The sequence below is a fragment of the Pseudophryne corroboree genome, chromosome 8, assembly GCF_028390025.1.
Source record: "Pseudophryne corroboree isolate aPseCor3 chromosome 8, aPseCor3.hap2, whole genome shotgun sequence".
In the NCBI taxonomy this organism is placed as follows: Eukaryota; Metazoa; Chordata; class Amphibia; order Anura; family Myobatrachidae; genus Pseudophryne; species Pseudophryne corroboree.
Window position 1 is genome coordinate 144359049 of NC_086451.1, and position 16494 is coordinate 144375542.

Consider the following 16494-nt stretch of genomic DNA (forward strand, 5'->3'; position numbering starts at 1 on the left):
TGTGATAGGATTTGTCCTGACAGGGGCTTATCCAGGAAACTATGAACCAATTTTGACTGAAGGTTCTGGGCTCTCCTAAATATACAGACAGGTTCATCTGGTAATTCCATTCCAATAACCGGGTCCCTTTTTAATAGGGGCCAATGTTTTTTAAGAATGTTTTTCACTTTATTGTGTTGAGTGAAAAAAATTGTTGTGAATGCCCATTTGAACCTGTTGTTTCCTTTTCTAACTGTTTTGTCTTTTTTTATCATAAGGTCTGATCTCTCAATTTTAGTGACCTTATCCAAAGACTCTCTTACTTCTCTCTCGTCATATCCACATTTAAGGAAACATTCTTCCATAACCGATGCCTGAGTTGTAAACACCTGTGGGTCTGTACAATTCCTTCTAAGTCTTTTAAATGGACTGGTAGGAATAGTACTAAGCCAATTGTCATGATGACAACTTAATAAAAAGAACTGATACACAATGCAAAAACAAAATGTAAGAAGTTGAACTGCGCTCTACCCCTGATGTTTAAAGTCTCCACTAGTCTGAATAGGAACTACCTGTGTTGTTTCTTAAATAAAGATAAATAATAATGCCAGTGGGTGAAAAAGAGTAAACTACAAGGTGTTTTAATAATTACTAATTGCACAGGGTTAGGTGTTTCCAAGAAAAGCCCAAATGCCGTCCTTCTCTTAAATGCAAGTCCAGCAATCTCTTTCTATTAAAAGTGTCCTTTTTGATGCACAGAGTAGTAACTTTAAAATGTCCTTATCTTAGTGGAAATTGAAATCGAATAAAAAGTCTTTGATCTTTAGTGAGGAAAAGAGACCGGCGTCCCGTGTCTCTGTTGTGGTCTAGTGGATATAGGTCCTTACCGTTGCGGACGTGTTCGTGAGGAGTCTGGGTGCGGGTCTGCGCCGGGATTCTGGAGGGGCCCTGGACTGGTCAGCTGATGGTGGTCAGCACTAGCTCACTCAGTTTGTCCTTGTACGGACTCACCGTGAGCCGGCTACCTTCCTCGTGCCGATCTTATGTCCGTAGAGAGGGTGCTCCGCTGTGGAACCTGTCCGGGAATCCACAGCGAGGCACACCAATCCACTTCTCGAGCCGCACCTGAAGTCTCCCGCCTGCACTCACTTACCCGTCTTGCTGCGCTACTGCTGCAAGCTTGTCGTCGGTGCTCTGGGGTTCCTCTTGTATCCACTGTCCGCTTTCATGTAGTTGTTTAGTGTCCTCCAACGCGTTTCAGCCGGGTCTGGCCTTCCTCTGGGAGTTTGCAATTTAGAATGTCCATGCCTTGAGGGTTTTAAACTTGGTGTGGGGGCGGGATCTTCATTCATTCGTCCCTGTCTCAATCCCTGATTGGTTTTGCCGACTGTTCATCAAAAATGTCTAGCAGGCTGTATTGGCTGGTGGTAACATTGTATTCACTGAGAGTTGCTGAGTTCTCTATTTGTTTGGTCGTCTCCCATAGCAACTTGTAATGAGTGTGTTTGTCCTTAAAGGGTTAGAAGTGCTGTTAGCATAATCGTGCTGTTACTTTATCAATTAACTAGACGATCTGCTTTGTCTGTCCCCTAGAAGTGGGATAAATGTTGTTTCTGTTATAAAACCCTATTCATGCGATGTTTAATGTCTACATTTTCCCTGATGACGCATTGTAGACTAAATAATTCCTTTGAGTCTGAATAAATTATGGCTTGATATAGATAATGTTGCCTTAGTGATTGGTGAAATAATAAATATATATTAAACAGTAGAATGGTTTTACAATAATACTAGCTGAAAAAGATCGATAAATGGGTGTTGCATGACAGGTTCTTTTGAAATGGGGCTTAGTTAACCGAACCCTTATTTCCAATCCCCAGTTTAACTTAGTCAATTAAAGGGTTTGTACCCTAAGTCCTACTTGTATACTAAAAGATCATAAGTGCTTCATTAGATAAATTGTTCTACCCTGATGGAACCTGTCTTCTAAACTGCGGGTTAGTTGGTAGGGAGCAGAACTAATATTAGTGTGATAGGTGTGACTTAAAGTATGCAGGAGTATTGCTGTTGTAAAGGTTACTTGGGTATGAAGAGGGGAGGGGGGGGAGGGGGTTGTCTAATGATGTGATCAAATAAGATCTAGAGGAAACCCGTGATATTCGTGGTTCACAGACGTTATTTGCATATGATAGACCTTATTTCATTGTCAAGGTTCAGGCCTTTGGGTGCGAGAGTACCTAGTGCTATAATTAAGCGGAGTTCTTCTTTGTTGATACTGTTTACATAATCGCCCCCTCTCCAGTTCTTCTTAACTTCTTTGAGCCCTACAAAGCTTAGCCCTGAGGGATTGGACCCATGGTGATCTCTAAAATGTACCGATAGAGGATGATCCTCTAACCCTTTCTTTATGTTGCGGATATGCTCTCCTATCCTTACCTTAAGGGGTCTGATGGTTCGTCCTATGTACTGCATTGGACATGGGCATTCCAGCATATAAATGATGCCCTTGCTGTGGCATGTGATTCTATCCCTGATTCTGTGGATTTGTGAATTGGATGTCGACTTTTTGGTAACTGTGGGCCTTATGCTCCTTGCTTTTGTCGTTTTGCATCCTATGCATGTGCCACAGTGAAAGAAACCCCCTTTGTGATGAGTGTTATCTATGGTGGTCTGTACTGGTTTGGTCGGTGGGATATGACTGTGTACTAATTTTTTCTTGATATCTGGAGCCTTCCTGAAAATTACTCTAGGTTCTGCCGGTAGGATCTCTGATAAAGTGTGGTCTTGTAGGAGAATGGGCCAGTGTTTCTTCACGATTTTTCTTATCTGGTTGGCTTCTTTAGAATATTGTGTAATGAAAAGTGGATCGTTGTGGGTGACTTTTGTGTCGGATTTCTTCTTATATTGTAGTAGAGTTGCCCTTTCATCTTTCCTAACTGTTTCAAAGGCCAATTGGATTGTATCATTGTGGTATTTTCTCTCCTTAAATTTCTTACTCAAATGTTGCCCTTGCGTCTCAAAATCTTCTATCCTGGAGCAATTCCTCCTAAGTCTTTTGAATTGTCCCATAGGTATACCATTTAACTATGTAGGGTGATGACCGCTTGAAACTAGAATCAAGCTGTTGACATCAACTTGTTTATTGTATGTGTTTGTGTGTATCTGATTTTCATGGATGAAAATATTGAGGTCTAGAAACTCGACTTTGTTTTGACTGTATGCAGTGTTGAATAGAATGTTGCGGTTGTTCTGGTTGAGATGCGTGGTGAAATCAATCAAGGATTTTTCGTTTCCCTGCCAGATGAAAAAAACATCATCTATGTACCTGGCCCAAAGGACGAGGTTCGCGTCGAGACTACGATCAGACCAGATGACATCATCCTCCCATTTACTCATGAAGAGATTCGCGTAGCTCGGCGCAAACCTCGTCCCCATTGCTGTGCCAGTAACTTGGAGATAATGTTTATTGTCAAACCACACATAGTTATGCGTTAGTATGTATTCAATGCCCTTGAGGATGAAGTCACGTTGTTGAGATGTCATCTCAGGATCCTGCTCTAGAAAGTGCTGTGTGCTGTCCAAACCCTGTGTAAGGCCATTCTCCTACAAGACCACAATTTATCAGAGATCCTACCGGCAGAACCTAGAGTAATTTTTAGGAAGGCTCCAGATATCAAGAAAAAATTAGTACACAGTCGTATCCCACCGACCAAACCAGTACAGACCACCATAGATAACACTCATCACAAAGGGGGTTTCTTTCACTGTGGCACATGCATAGGATGCAAAACGACAAAAGCAAGGTCATAAGTCCACAGTTACCAAAAAGTTGACATCCAATTCACAAATCCACAGAATCAGGGATAGAATCACATGCCACAGCAAGGGCATCATTTATATGCTGGAATGCCCATGTCCAATGCAGTACATAGGACGAACCATCAGACCCCTTAAGGTAAGGATAGGAGAGCATATCCGCAACATAAAGAAAGGGTTAGAGGATCATCCTCTATCGGTACATTTTAGAGATCACCATGGGTCCAATCCCTCAGGGCTAAGCTTTGTAGGGCTCAAAGAAGTTAAGAAGAACTGGAGAGGGGGCAATTATGTAAACAGTATCAACAAAGAAGAACTCCGCTTAATTATAGCACTAGGTACTCTCGCACCCAAAGGCCTGAACCTTGACAATGAAATAAGGTCTATCATATGCAAATAAGGTCTGTGAACCACGAATATCACAGGTTTCCTCTAGATCTTATTTGATCACATCATTAGACAACCCCCCCCCTCCCCTCTTTATACCCAAGCAAACTTTACAACAGCAATACTCCTGCATACTTTAAGTCACACCTATCACACTAATATTAGTTCTGCTCCCTACCAACTAACCCGCAGTTTAGAAGACAGGTTCCATCAGGGTAGAACAATTTATCTAATGAAGCACTTATGATCTTTTAGTATACAAGTAGGACTTAGGGTACAAACCCTTTAATTGACTAAGTTAAACTGGGGATTGGAAATAAGGGTTCGGTTAACTAAGCCCCATTTCAAAAGAACCTGTCATGCAACACCCATTTATCGATCTTTTTCAGCTAGTATTATTGTAAAACCATTCTGCTGTTTAATATATATTTATTATTTCACCAATCACTAAGGCAACATTATCTATATCAAGCATATAATTTATTCAGACTCAAAGGAATTATTTAGTCTACAATGCGTCATCAGGGAAAATGTAGACATTAAACATCGCATGAATAGGGTTTTATAACAGGAACATTTATCCCACTTCTAGGGGACAGACAAAGCAGATCGTCTAGTTAATTGATAAAGTAACAGCACGATTATGCTAACAGCACTTCTAACCCTTTAAGGACAAACAGACTTATAACAAGTTGCTATGGGAGACGACCAAACAAATAAAGAACTCAGCAACTCTCAGTGAATACAATGTTACCACCAGCCAATACAGCCTGCTAGACATTTTTGATGAACAGTCGGCAAAACCAATCAGGGATTGAGACAGGGATGCATGAATGAAGATCCCGCCCCCACACCAAGTTTAAAACCCTCAAGGCATGGACATTCTAAATTGCAAACTCCCAGAGGAAGGCCAGACCCGGCTGAAACACGTTGGAGGACACTTAACAACTACATGAAAGCGGACAGTGGATACAAGAGGAACCCCAGAGCACCGACGACGAGCTTGCAGCAGTAGCGCAGCAAGACGGGTAAGTGAGTGCAGGCGGACGGGCGGCGAGGAGGGAGACTTCAGGTGCGACTCGAGAAGTGGATTGGTGTGCCTCGCTGTGGATTCCCGGACAGGTTCCACAGCGGCGCACCCTCTCCACTGACATAAGATCGGCACGAGGAAGGTAGCCGGCTCACGGTGAGTCCGTACAAGGACGAACTGAGTGAGCTAGTGCTGACCGCCATCAGCTGACCAGTCCAGAGCCCCTCCAGAATCCCGGCACAGACCCGCACCCGGACTCCTCACGAACACGGCCGCAACGGTAAGGACCTATATCCACTAGACCACAACAGAGACACGGGACGCCAGTCTCTTTTCCTCACTAAGGATCAAAGACTTTTTATTCGATTTCAATTTTCACTAAGATAAGGACATTTTAAAGTTACTACTCTGTGCATCAAAAAGGACACTTTCAATAGAAAGAGATTGCTGGACTTGCATTTAAGAGAAGGATGGCATTTGGGCTTTTCTTGGAAACACCTAACCCTGTGCAATTAGTATTTATTAAAACACCTTGTAGTTTACTCTTTTTCACCCACTGGCATTATTATTTATCTTTATTTAAGAAACAACACAGGTAGTTCCTATTCAGACTAGTGGAGACATTAAACATCAGGAGCAGAGCGCAGTTCAACTTCTTACATTTTGTTTTTGCATTGTGTATCAGTTCTTTATATTGCATTAATAGGGACTGGACAACCCCTGAAACTGTTGCACACCCCGCCCCAACTGACACCCAACACCTCAGAGAGCAGATTACCATCACCTGTTCTAATGATGACAACTTAGTCTATCAATGTAAAATCTGGAATCAGTTGGCTTTACGAAAGTCTTAGTCTTAAGTATTCCATTTTCAGTATATATAGTTAGGTCCAAAAAGTTAACTTCCATGGCACTAATATCAAATGTTAGTTTGACATTATATTCGTTAGCATTCAAGTACAAGCAGAATGACTCCAATAACTCTCTGTCCCCCTTCCAAATAAACAGTACATCGTCTATATATCTATACCAGGTCACCAGGTTTGCCCAATAGGGACAATTAGTCCAAACGAACTGATCCTCCCATGCGCCCATAAAAATGTTCGCATAACTAGGGGCAAACCTGGTGCCCATGGCAGTACCGCATTTCTGAATATAGAACTCTTCCTGGAAGATGAAATAATTATTTTGTAAAATAAAATGTATCCCCTCCAAAATGAAATCCTGAAAACTGCTGGACAACTCTGATCCTAATAATACTTGTTTCACTGCTTTAATGCCCTGTTGATGATTTATAATCGTGTATAGGGAATTGACATCTGCCATCACCAGCAGATAATCATCTTCCCACTTGAAGTCCCTTAATATATTTAGAACATCACATGTGTCCCTCAGGTGTGACCGATTGTGTAAAACAAACGGTTGAAGACTACAATCAATCATTTTGGACAGATTGGCCTTTAAAGAGTCTATCCCGGAGACTATAGGTCTCCCCGGGGAACATATTGAATTCTTATGTATTTTGGGTAATACATAAATTGTGGGTATCACTGGATATTCCACAAACAAAAACTTGCTTTCTTCCTCTTTTATAACCCCTTTCTTATTGTACTTTTCTAGTAACTCCTTCAGTTGTAATTGGATCTTTTTGGTAGGGTCTCCCCGCATTTTTCTATATGTGGCCTTATCATCCAATTGACGATGTATTTCTGCTTCATAGTCCTTTTTATTGAGGAGGACAATGCCCCCCCCCCTTTTTTTTCTGCGGGTTTAGTAATTAGTTCCTCATCTGAGGTAAGGGTTTTAATCGCCATTCTTTCCTTTATGGTTAAATTGTGCTTTATTTTCTGCATATCCAATTTTTCAAGGTCCTCTTTTACTAAATGGGCAAATGATTCCACAAAACATCCTTTCAAATAGGATGGATAAAAAGTGGACCTAGGTTTAAATGAGGAAATCTCATCATTTTCATGTATTATGGAGTCCCCCTCTTTTAATTTAAAGAATTTTTTTAGGGTCAATTTTCTAGCAAATTTCTTGATGTCTACAAAGACATCAAACTGGTCTATCTTAGTGCAGGGCGCATATTTCAGCCCTTTCTCCAATAGGGTCCTTTCTTCCGCTAGGAGGATGTGAGTATTCAAATTAAAAATGTTAACTTTTCCTTTTGGACTTTCTCGTTGAATTTCTTCCTCCAAATGATCTAACTTTGCTTTATTATTTCTCTTTTTTCTCCTCTTATTTTTGTTTGTTCTCTTCCTCTTAATGCCTCCTATTTTACCTCGGTGTCTATTTACTTTTGGTCTACATATCTCCTCCCTCTCTCTAAAAAGGGGTCTGATGTTCGTCTTCCCATAAGGGGGCAAACCTATTTCACGTGCAGACAGGGCTAAACCTATTAGAATGCCCATCTTCCTCCCAATAATTTCTGGACTGTGTATATCTCTTTCTCTGAATCCTCCAATTGGGAGTGGTTTCCTCTCGATGATCACTGGTTGAATACCCAGTATCATGTTTCTTGGTGGACCATCGGTTCCTATAGTTATTGTATTTAGTCCTTACAGGTTGTCCTCTCTGTTCTACCGTTTTTCTCCTATATCCTCTATTTAACCTATTTGATCTTTCCTTATCTTGAATTGGGTTTTCTTTAAACTGTGTTCTTACTGTAGGCTGTGCTAACAATTCCAATTCATTTTTATCTCTACGGAATTTATTTGTTTTCCTAGAGATAAGTTGCCTCTCTGATCTTTCTATCCTCTCTTCTATCACTTTTTCTTTCTCTTTGAAATCAGGTGAATTCATGAATCGGATGGTTATCTCTTTGAGCTTCTTTATCTCATCATCCAGGACTAATAGGTCCTTATTTCTCTCACTTATAATAAGTTCCACTAATCGAAAGAAACAATTAGAGATAATCGAATCCCATTCATTTCTAAATTGTTCCGTATATGTGGTGAAACTTTTAGAGCCCTTGGAATAATTTTAGATGTTAAATATTTTTCAAGGTCACCACCTCCCACCATACTTTATTTTCTTTTAAAAGCATGTACTCTATTTTATGAAAAATATTATCAAGATCTTCATCTGATATGCTCACATCAGGTAAAGAGAATGCAGAATCAAATTTTCTCATTCTCTCTTCTCTATGACGAAACATGGTAGCAGCAATATTCGTGACAACCAGGTGAAAAAAGTGAAACTACAAATATGAATTCATGGTCACAAACTGTGCGCTACTAGCAGCCTGTGTCCTAATTGTAATAAGAGTCATCCAACACTTACAAGAAACAACAAAATTGGAAATTACCATACAGGTCAAGGTGCTTTGATATTACAGGTATACCGTGGCATTTGTAGATTCCATCGGTTCAGAAGTTACTTAAAACAACAGATAAAACACCATCATAGTGTAAAAGTATAACATGAACTAACATTCAACCATAAATGTATTGGACTCGTACCCTAACTTATGGTCTACTTGATAGTAGACATAAATCCCTTTGCTTGGGGGGCGGGCCAACAGAGTGGTAAATCCCAATCCTTTTTCCAACCTTCCTCAGGACCAGAAGTCTTCCCCAAACAAGGTGTTCACAATATAGAAATGGAAGGAGACTCCAAATAGTGTAACCCTGTTTATTAAAAACATCCAATAAAAACAGACTTGGGTAGAAAGTGGACTCTCACCAGATGTAGAAAGATACACAAGCATATAATGAACTGATCCAGGCATCCCCAGGAACCGTCATGCAAGCAGGTGAGTAATCCACGTATCCTCCCGTACCCTCCACCAACGCGTTTCGATAACACTGGGTTATCTTTTTCAAGGTGTAGGAGGTAGTGATACAGGAGGGGTATTTAAACCCCTCTTAATGAGCTCAAATCACAAAACATAAGTATGACCTAATACCAGACACAGATCGACTATCATCTAATACACCCTATATCTATTAATAAGACCCCAGTCCAGAAATAGTCCAACTCCTAGTACTTCCTCATGACATGCAACATGGAAATCCCGTTTTCCTGGGTAAAACGACATCCACGTCTGACGTGTAATCTACTTCCGACGGAAGAAGGTCATTGGCCCGTTCTCCATGTGATCCCGCTCGTCGCTGGATGCATCTTAACTTATGCCCCACTTCCGGCGGAAGGAGGTCGCCAGAGAATCTCCTATCTCCGGCGAAAGGCGGTCTCCGGCATATCCATCTATATGATTTTATAAACGTCAGCGCAAATCTCCCAGTTTAAAACGGAAATGCCATCTCCCTTGCGTTCCAACATAAAAATTTCCGTGTCATGTAGTCCGTCAATAAAGATATATTGATTTTGTTTCACATTAACGGGAACAGAAAAAAGGAAAGGTTTTAATATCACACAAAATCTCATTTTATAAAAACCATTTCATTTCAAAATCTAAAGTTTTACATGTATGTATCAGCTGCATTTCACTTTTGGCCAATTTTTTCTTCATATTGTCACCCCTAATATCAGGATTAATTTTTCTTAAGCCAAAAAAATTCTTTATATGTTTTGGATCACAATCATGCATTTTTTTAAAATGTTGTGACAGTGCATGTGTGTACAGGCCTTTTTTATATTACGTAAATGCTCGCCAATTCTAATCTTTAGAGCCCGACTGGTTCGACCTATATAAAATTTATCACAACTGCACTCAATACAGTAAATAATACTAGCTGAATGACAGGTGATAAAGTCTTTAACAGAGCACTTTTTCCCATTAATCACTACCTCCAATTTCTTATTGCCAAAGGTATTGGGAATGTTCCTACATGGCAAACAAGATCCACATCGAAAAAAACATTGTGATAGGATTTGTCCTGACAGGGGCTTATCCAGGAAACTATGAACCAATTTTGACTGAAGGTTCTGGGCTCTCCTACATATACAGACAGGTTCATCTGGTAATTCCATTCCAATAACCGGGTCCCTTTTTAATAGGGGCCAATGTTTTTTTAGAATGTTTTTCACTTTATTGTGCTGAGTGGAATAATTTGTTGTGAATGCCCATTTGAACCTGTTGTTTCCTTTTCTAACTGTTTTGTCTTTTTTTATCATAAGGTCTGATCTCTCAATTTTAGTGACCTTATCCAAAGACTCTCTTACTTCTCTCTCGTCATATCCACATTTAAGGAAACATTCTTCCATAACCGATGCCTGAGTTGTAAACACCTGTGGGTCTGTACAATTCCTTCTAAGTCTTTTAAATGGACTGGTAGGAATAGTACTAAGCCAATTGTCATGATGACAACTTAGTCTATCAATATAAAATCTGGAATCAGTTGGCTTTACGAAAGTCTTAGTCTTAAGTATTCCATTTTCAGTATATATAGTTAATTCCAAAAAGTTAACTTCCATGGCACTAATATCAAATGTTAGTTTGACATTATATTTGTTAGCATTCAAGTACAAACAGAATGACTCCAATAACTCTCTGTCCCCCTTCCAAATAAACAGTACATCATCTATATATCTATACCAGGTCACCAGGTTCGCCCCATAGGGACAATCAGTCCAAACGAACTGATCCTACCATGCGCCCATAAAAATGTTCGCATAACTAGGGGCAAACCTGGTGCCCATGGCAGTACCGCATTTCTGAATATAGAACTCTTCCTGAAAGATGAAATAATTATTTTGTCAAATAAAATGTATCCCCTCCAAAATGAAATCCTGAAAACTGCTGGACAACTCTGATCCTAATAATACTTGTTTCACTGCTTTAATGCCCTGTTGATGATTTATAATCGTGTATAGGAAATTGACGTCTGCCGTCACTAGCAGATAATCATCTTCCCACTTGAAGTCCCTTAATATATTTAGAACATCACATGTGTCCCTCAAGTGTGACCGATTGTGTAAAACAAACGGTTGAAGACTACAATCAATCATTTTGGACAGATTGGCCATCAAAGAGTCTATCCCGGAGACTATAGGTCTCCCCGGGGGACATATTGAATTCTTATGTATTTTGGGTAATACATAAATTGTGGGTATCACTGGATATTCCACAAACAAAAACTTGCTTTCTTCCTCTTTTATAACCCCTTTCTTATTGTACTTTTCTAGTAACTCCTACAGTTGTAATTGGATCTTTTTGGTAGGGTCTCCCCGCATTTTTCTATATGTGGCCTTTCGTCCAATTGACAATGTATTTCTGCTTCATAGTCCTTTTCATTGAGGAGGAAAATGCCCCCCCTTATCTGCGGGTTTAATAATAAGTTCCTCATCTGAGGTAAGGGTTTTAATCTCCTTTCTTTCCTTTATGGTTAAATTGTGCTTTATTTTCTTCATATCCAATTTTTCAAGGTCCTCTTTTACTAAATGGGCAAATGATTCCACAAAACATCCTTTCAAATAGGATGTATAAAAAGTGGACCTAGGTTTAAATGAGGAAATCTCATCATTTTCATGTATCATGGAGTCCCCCTCTTTTAATTTAAAGAATTTTTTAGGGTCAATTTTTTAGCAAATTTTTCGATGTCTACAAAGACATCAATCTGGTCTATCTTAGTGCAGGGCGCATATTTCAGCCCTTTCTCCAATAGGGTCCTTTCATCCGCTAGGAGGATGTGAGTATTCAAATTAAAAATGTTAACTTTTCCTTTTGGACTTTCTCGTTGAATTTTTTCCTCCAAATGATCTAACTTTGCTTTATTATTTCTCTTTTTTCTCCTCTTATTTTTGTTTGTTCTCTTCCTCTTAATGCCTCCTATTTTACCTCGGTGTCTATTTACTTTTGGTCTACATATCTCCTCCCTCTCTCTAAAAAGGGGTCTGATGTTCGTCTTCCCATAAGGGGGCAAACCTATTTCACGTGCAGACAGGGCTAAACCTATTAGAATGCCCATCTTCCTTCCAATAATTTCTGGACTGTGTATATCTCTTTCTCTGAATCCTCCAATTGGGAGTGGTTTCCTCTCGATGATCACTGGTTGAATACCCAGTATCATGTTTCTTGGTGGACCATCGGTTCCTATAGTTATTGTATATAGTCCTTACACGTTGTCCTCTTTGTTCTACCGTTTTTCTCCTATATCCTCTATTTAACCTATTTGATCTTTCCTTATCCTGTATTGGGTTTTCTTTAAACTGTGTTCTTACTGTAGGCTGTGCTAACAATTCCAATTCATTTTTATCTCTACGGAATTTATTTGATTTCCTAGAGATAAGTTGCCTCTCTGATCTTTCTATCCTCTCCTCTATCACTTTTTCTTTCTCTTTGAAATCAGGTGAATTCATGAATGGGATGGTTATCTCTTTGAGCTTCTTTATCTCATCATCCAGGAATAATAGGTCCTTCTTTCTCTCACTTATAATACGTTCCATTAATCTAAAGAAACAATTAGAGATAATCGAATCCCATTCATTTCTAAATTGTTCTGTAGATGTGGTGAAACTGGCTTTTTTAGAAATTTTTAGACCCCTTAGTACCCTTGCTAAATCCCAATTCATTTTCCAACCTTCCTCAGGACCATAAGTATTCCCCAAACATGGTGTTCACAATATAGAAATGGAAAGAGACTCCAAATAGTGTAACCCTGTTTATTAAAAACATCCAATAAAAACAGACTTGGGTAGAAAGTGGACTCTCACCAGATGTAGAAAGATACACAAGCATATAATGAACTGATCCAGGCATCCCCAAGAACCGTCATGCAAGCAGGTGAGTAATCCACGTATCCTCCCGTACCCTCCACCAACGCGTTTCGATAACACTGGGTTATCTTTTTCAAGGTGTAGGAGGTAGTGATACAGGAGGGGTATTTAAACCCCTCTTAATGAGCTCAATTCACAAAACACGAGTATGACCTAATACCAGACACAGATCGACTATCATCTAATACTCCCTATATCTATTAATAAGACTCCAGTCCAGAAATAGTCCAACTCCTAGTACTTCCTCATGACACGCAACATGGAAATCCCGTTTTCCTTGGTAAAACGACATACGCGTCTGACAGGTAATCTACTTCCGGCGGAAGAAGGTCATCGGCCCGTTCTCCATGTGATCCCACTAGTCGCTGGACGCATCTTAACATATGCCCCACTTCCGGCGGAAGGAGGTCGCCAGAGAATCTCCTATCTCCGGCGGAAAGCGGTCTCTGGCATATCCGTCTATATGATTTTCTATACGTCAGCGCAAATCTCCCATTTTAAAATGAAAATGCCATCTCCCTTGCATTCCAACATCCACATTTGCGTGTCATGTAGTCCATCATTAAAGATATATTGATTTTTTTTCACATTAACGGGAACAGAAAAAAGGAAAGGTTTTAATATCACACAAAATCTCATTTTATAAAAACCATTTCATTTCAAAATCTAAAGTTTTACATGTATGTATCAGCTGCATTTCACTTTTGGCCAATTTTTTCTTCATATTGCCACCCCTAATATCAGGATGAATTTTTCTTAAGCCAAAAAAATTCTTTATATGTTTTGGATCACAATCATGCATTTTTTAAAAATGTAGTGACAGTGCATGTGTGTCCAGGCCTTTTTTTATATTATGTAAATGCTCGCCAATTCTAATCTTTAGAGCCCGACTGGTTCGACCCATATAAAATTTATCACAACTGCACTCAATACAGTAAATAATATTAGCTGAATGACAGGTGATAAAGTCTTTAATAGAGCACTTTTTCCCATTTATCACTACCTCCAATTTCTTATTGCCAAAGGTATTGGGAATGTTCCTACATGGCAAACAAGATCCACATCAAAAAAAACCTTGTGATAGGATTTGTCATGACAGGGGCTTATCCAGGAAACTATGAACCAATTTTGACTGAAGGTTCTGGGCTCTCCTATATATACAGACAGGTTCATCTGGTAATTCCATTCCAATATGTCCCCCGAGGAGACCTATAGTCTCCGGGATAGACTCTTTGATGGCCAATCTGTCCAAAATGATTGATTGTAGTCTTCAACCATTTGTTTTACACAATCGGTCACACCTGAGGGATACATGTGACGTTCTAAATATATTAAGGGACTTCAAGTGGGAAGATGATTATCTGCTAGTGACGGCAGACATCAATTCCCTATACACTATTATAAATCATCAACAGGGCATTAAAGCAGTGAAACAAGTATTATTAGGATAAGAGTTGTCCAGCAGTTTTCAGGATTTCATTTTGGAGGGGATACATTTTATTTGACAAAATAATTATTTCATCTTCCGGGAAGAGTTCTATATTCAGAAATGCGGTACTTCCATGGGCACCGTATTCGCTCCTAGTTATGCGAACATTTTTATAGGCGCATGGGAGGATTAGTTCGTTTGGACTGATTGTCCCTATGGGGCGAACCTGGTGACCTGGCATAGATATATAGACGATGTACTGTTTATTTGGAAGGGGGACAGAGAGTTATTGGAGTCATTCTGTTTGTACTTGAATGCTAACGAATATAATGGCAAACTAACATTTGATATTAGTGTCATGGAAGTTAACTTTTTGGACCTAACTATATATACAGAAAATGGAATACTTAAGACTAAGACTTTCGAAAAGCCAACTGATTCTAGATTTTATATCGATAGACTAAGTAGTCATCATGACAATTGGCTTAGTACTATTCCTACCAGTCAATTTAAAAGACTTAGAAGGAATTGTACAGACCCACAGGTGTTTACAACTCAGGCATCGGTTATGGAAGAATGTTTCCTTAAATGTGGATATGACGAGAGAGAAGTAAGAGAGTCTTTGGATAAGGTCACTAAAATTGAGAGATCAGACCTTATGATAAAAAAAGACAAAACAGTTAGAAAAGGAAACAACAGGTTCAAATGGGCATTCACAACAAATTATTCCACTCAACACAATAAAGTGAAAAACATTGTAAAAAAACATTGCCCCCTATTAAAAAGGGACCCGGTTATTGGAATGGAATTACCAGATGAACCTGTCTGTATATATAGGAGAGCCCAGAACCTTCAGTCAAAATTGGTTCATAGTTTCCTGGATAAGCCCCTGTCAGGACAAACCCTATCACAAGGGTTTTTTCGATGTGGATCTTGTTTGCCATGTAGGAACATTCCCAATACCTTTGGCAATAAAAAATTGGAGGTAGTGATAAATGGGAAAAAGTGCTCTATTAAAGACTTTATTACTTGTCATTCAGCTAATATTATTTACTGTATTGAGTGCAGTTGTGATAAATTTTATATAGGTCGAACCAGTCGGGCTCTAAAGATTAGAATTGGCAATCATTTACGTAATATAAAAAAAGGCCTGGACACACATGCACTGTCACTACGTTTTTAAAAAATGCATGATTGTGATCCAAAACATATAAAGAATTTTTTTGGCTTAAGAAAAATTAATCCTGATATTAGGGGTGGCAATATGCAGAAAAAATTGGCCAAAAGTGAAATGCAGCTGATACATACATGTATAACTTTAGAGCCCGCCAGAGATAGGAGATTCTCTGACGACCTCTTTCCACCGGAAGTGGGGCATATGATAAGATGCGTCCAGCGATTAGCGGGATCACATGGAGAACGGGCCGATGACCTTCTTCCGCCAGAAGTAGATTACACGTCAGACGCGGATGTCGTTTTACCCGGGAAAACGGGATTTCCACGTTGCGTGTCATGAGGAAGTACTAGGAGATGGACTATTTCTGGACTGGAGTCTTATTAATAGATATAGGGAGTATTAGATGATAGTCGATCTGTGTCTGGTATTAGGTCATACTCATGTTTTGTGATTTGAGCCCATTAAGAGGGGTTTAATTACCCCTCCTGTATCACTACCTCCTACACCTTGTAAAAGATAACCCAGTGTTATCGAAACGCGTTGGTAGAGGGTACGGGAGGATACGTCGATTACTCACCTGCTTGCATGACGGTTCCTGGGGACGCCTGGATCAGTTCATTATATGCTTGTGTATCTTTCTACATCTGGTGAGAGTCCACTATCTACCCAAGTCTGTTTTTATTGGATGTTTTTAATAAACAGGGTTACACTATTTGGAGTCTCTTTCCATTTCTATATTGTGAACACCTTGTTTGGGGAACACTTCCGGTCCTGAGGAAGGTTGGAAAAAGGACTGGAATTTACCACTCTGTTGGCCCGCCCCCCAAGCAAAGCGATTTATGTCTACTATCAAGTAGACCATAAGTTAGGGTACGAGTGCAATAATTTATGGTTGAATGTTAGTTCATGTTATACTTTTACACTATGATGGTGTTTTATCTGTTGTTTTAAGTAACTTCTGAACCGATGGAATCTACAAATGCCACGTTATACCTGTAA